Source organism: Lathyrus oleraceus, chromosome 3 (genome assembly GCF_024323335.1).
Source record: "Lathyrus oleraceus cultivar Zhongwan6 chromosome 3, CAAS_Psat_ZW6_1.0, whole genome shotgun sequence".
In the NCBI taxonomy this organism is placed as follows: Eukaryota; Viridiplantae; Streptophyta; class Magnoliopsida; order Fabales; family Fabaceae; genus Lathyrus; species Lathyrus oleraceus.
Genome location: NC_066581.1, coordinates 183,332,414 through 183,336,936, shown reverse-complemented (window position 1 = coordinate 183,336,936; position 4,523 = coordinate 183,332,414). Strand labels below are relative to the sequence as shown.

Sequence of the window (4,523 nt, the reverse complement as noted above, 5' to 3'; positions counted from 1 at the left end):
TTTCTTATCTTTTATCTCTAAGTCAAATTCTTGTAAGAGTAGGATCCATCTTAAAAGTCTTGGTTTGGCATCCTTCTTACTTAGCTGATATCTAATAGCGGCGTGGTCAGTATAGATAATAATTTTTGCCCTTACTAGGTAGGAACGGAATTTGTCCAAGGCGAACACGACGGCTAAAAGTCCCTTTTCAGTGGTGGCGTAGTTCATTTGGGATGGATCTAGTGTTCTACTTGCGTAGTAGATAGCATGAAGTTTCTTATCCTTTCTTTGTCCCAGTACTGCGCCTACGGCGTAATCACTTGCATCACATATGATGTCGAAAGGTAATCTCCAGTCAGGTGGTTGCATTATGGGTGCAATGATTAAAGATGTTTTTAATTGGTTGAACGATGTTAAACATTTTTCATCAAAGATAAAATTGGCGTCTTTCATTAATAAACCCGTAAGTGGCTTGGTAATTTTCGAGAAATCTTTGATAAAACGTCGGTAGAAACCGGCGTGTCCTAAAAAGCTTCGTATTTCCCGTACGGTTTTCGGAGGTTGAAGGTTCTCTATGATTTCGATCTTAGCTTTGTCTACTTCAATTCCTTTATCAGATACTACGTGACCTAACACTATTCCTTGTTGGACCATGAAATGGCATTTCTCCTAGTTCAAAACGAGATTTACCTTTACGCATCTTTCGAGTACCATTTCAAGGTTTGATAGACATCCTTCGAAACTCTGCCCATAAATAGAAAAGTCGTCCATAAAGACTTCCATAATGTCGTCTATAAAATCAGCGAAGATTGCCATCATGCATCTTTGGAATGTTGCGGGAGCGTTGCATAATCCAAATGGCATTCGTCGGTAAGCGAATGTACCATAAGGGCATGTGAAGGTTGTCTTTTCTTGATCGTCAGGATGGATTGGAATCTGAAAGAATCCTGAATAACCGTCTAGATAGCAGAAGTGAGAATGCTTAGCCAATCGTTCAAGCATTTGATCAATGAAGGGTAGAGGAAAATGATCTTTCCGAGTGGCTTTGTTTAGTTTTCTATAATCGATGCACATTCTACTTCCGGTCACAACTCTTTGTGCTATAGATTCGCCCTTCTCATTCTTAACAACTATAACACCCTTTTTTTTGGGTACTACATGAACGGGGCTAACCCATTGACTATCGGAGATCGGGTATATGATTCCAGCATTTAGTAACTTCTTTACTTCATCCTTGACTACTGTAATTAAGATTGGATTGATCCTTCTCTGGTGTTCTCTAGAGGTTTTACAATCTTCCTCCAGCATAATGCGGTGCATACAGATAGAAGGACCTATTCCTTTTAGGTCGGCGATGTTGTATCCTAACACAGTTGGATATTTTCTTAAGACATCTAGTAACTTTTTAGTTTCCATCTGTCCCAAGTCAGCGTTGACTATTACTGGTATTTTTAGTTCAGTGTCTAGGAATTCGTATCTTAGGTTATTTGGTAGTGCTTTTAATTCCAAGGCAAGTTTCTTTGGGCATGGCATGTGGTTGGGTGTAAGTGCTAAGCATTTGCTTAGACTTTCGTTTTGGTATGGTTCATGCCAATTATCGTCTTCAAAGATTGGAGGGATTTGGATTTTCATTATATTAGAGTATGTGGTTTCTTGCATCTCCATCTCTCTCACGCACTCGTCTATGACATCAAGTAGATAACAAGTATCGTCTATGGCTGGCGCTTGTAAGAATTGTGTTAAGATGAATTCAACCTTTTCCTCTCCAACTTCGAATGTTAGCTTACCTCTTTTTACGTCTATTATGGCTCCGACGGTAGCTAAGAATGGCATTCCTAATATAATAGGTGTACTGGCATCTTCTTTGATGTCCATGATTATGAAGTCTGTAGGAATGTAAAATTGTCCTACACGTACAGGGACATTCTCTAGTATACCGACAGGATATTTGATTAAGCGGTCAGCTAATTGAACAGACATCTTGGTCGGTCTTAATTCTCCCATATTGAGCCTTTTACATATGGTTAAGGGCATTACACTAATGTTGGCTCCTAGATCACATAGAGCTTTGTGTATGACAAATTTTCCAATGACACAGGGTATGGAAAAACTACCTGGGTCTTTTAGTTTGGGAGGCATGTTATTCTGGATTATTACGCTACACTCAGCAGTAAGTGTAATTGTTTCGTTATCCTCAATCTTTTTCTTATTGGATAGGATCTCCTTAAGAATTTTGTCATATGAGGGCATTTGTGTGATGGTTTATGTAAAGGGAATTGTAATGTTTAGTTGCTTCAGAAGTTCAACAAATTTCCTAAATTGACTTGCAGATTTAGAACTTGCGAGTCTTTGAGGATACAGAATGGGTGGTTTATAAGGAGGTGGAGGCACATAGGGTTTTTCTTTCTCTTCGGCCTCTCGGGTATTATCTTCTATTTCCTTTGGTTCACTTACCTGCTCAGTTGAGGTTTTGTCTGGTTTTTGGTACATGGCAGGGTTTTGGAGTCTTAGATCTATGAGTCCGTCTATTTCTTTTCCACTCCTCAGTATAACGGCATTTGCATGTCCTTTTGGATTAGGTTGCGGTTGTCCAGGAAATGTTCCAGCTGGAGCGGCTGTAGATGCTTGTTGTTGAGCCACTTGTGAAATATGTGTTTCAAGCATTTTATTGTGAGTGGCTAAGGCGTCTACTTTGCTCGCTAGTTGTTTAAGTTGCTCGCTAGTATGTATGTTTTGGTTCAAGAAGTCTTTGTTTGTCTGAGCTTGGGTAGCTATGAAGTTTTCCATCATTAGTTCGAGATTTGACTTCCTAGGCATGTTAGGAGCATTATTAGCTGGCTTTTGGTATCCAGGCGGAATAGCTGGTGCTTGGCCAGGTGCATACAGAGCGTTGTTATTCTTATACGAAAAATTAGGATGGTTTTTCCAGCCTGGGTTATAGGTATTCAAATAAGGATTTCCTTGTGCGTAATTCACTTGATCGGTTGGGACTCCGGCTAATATCTAACATTCTTATGCAGTGTGTCCATGGTTTCCACATAACTCACAGTTTGGAGTTACGACAACCACGGTGGCTGCGGGTGGTATGGTCAAGTTGTCTAACTTTTGAACAAGGGCATCTACCTTGGCATGGACATGGTCAAGGCTACTGATTTCATACATTCCACTCTTTGTTTGGGACTTTTCTACTGGAGTTCTTTCACCTCCCCATTGGCAATGGTTTTGGGCCATGTTTTCAATGAGTTGATAGGCTTTGTTGTATGGCTTGTCCATAAGTGCACCGCCTGCGGCAGCGTCTACTGTCAGTATTGTGTTATACAGAAGCCCATTGTAAAATGTGTGAATGATCACCCAGTCTTTGAGACCGTGATGTGGACATATCCTCATCATGTCTTTGTATCTCTCCCACGCATCGTAGAGAGATTCTACATCTTTTTATCGAAATCCATTGATTTGAGCTCTCAGCATAGCAGTTTTGCTCGGCGGAAAATATCGGGATAAGAAAATGTTCTTCAGTTCTTCCCATGTTGTAACTGTAAGACCCTAATTTTGACCCTAAGATCCCTCATGGCATTATATCATTGCTCATTTGCATTTGCCTCGAGGATCATAGCATCTTTGCTCATTTACCCTAGGGTTGGGACTTGTGTGAGTTGGTTTGAGACCATCAAGCATGCTTGAATTTTATATTATTGCTTTTCTTATTTTGTTTACTAACCAAAAGTACAAAAATATGTCACTAACTTGTTTGTTTTTGAAGCTCAAGCAGTCATGTGACCCAAGGCTCCTAGGAGGCCCCTATGCCCATTGAAGTGGCCAAATGAAGATGAAAGCAAGCATGACAATGGTTCCCAAAGCTCTCAATAATCATATATGCCTCCCAAGTATCTCAATTTGTCAATTTTATCAAGATAAACCAAAGGGCTTGAGGATTGATTCCCAAGGAAACCCTAATTCAACTGTGCATTGACCGTGCCTTGCTCATGAAGCAACCTCAACCTATGATCAAATTCAATCAAGGTAAGTTATTTTATTCATCACTTTATGAATATATGAGCCTATGTTAGTATCCTCAATCATTCATTCATCAAGTTTTGAAGTTTGGACTTGAGAAGTTGACCAGTCAATTCATCTTACTAAATTGAAATCCACTGACACCTAACTTTTGATGTGTTTGTCAAATGATGATGATCCTAAGATAAACAATGTTCTTAATAACCATATGAACAACTTTCGTGTTTATCAAAAATCCATTTGAAACTTTTAAGGTCATCATTCATTTCAAAACATTATAGGTCATTTTGACTAAAACCCTAATTTTGGGTCAATTTCTCAAGGACCTAACTCCTTCATTTTTTATGATTTTGAGGTGAGACCAAGTGCATTGGAAAGTTTAAGATGTCTACTTAAATTTTTATGTTGGACAAAATTTCATAATCCTAAAATAAGTACATGTGATAATACAAAACATTATAGGTCACTTTGGACCAAAGCCATTGAATCTTGAAAAAGTCCAACTTCAAGTGCCCATAACTTTCTCATTA

At 39.0% G+C, this 4,523-nt stretch overlaps 1 non-coding gene across 1 annotated transcript; it reads left to right on the top strand.

Annotated features, from left to right (window-relative positions):
- The first annotated feature begins 3,340 nt into the window (after window positions 1-3,340).
- Window positions 3,341-3,447, top strand: LOC127133301 (small nucleolar RNA R71). Its single transcript, XR_007807286.1, has one exon. It is a non-coding gene; the product is annotated as a small nucleolar RNA R71 (small nucleolar RNA).
- The last annotated feature ends 1,076 nt before the right edge of the window (window positions 3,448-4,523 follow it).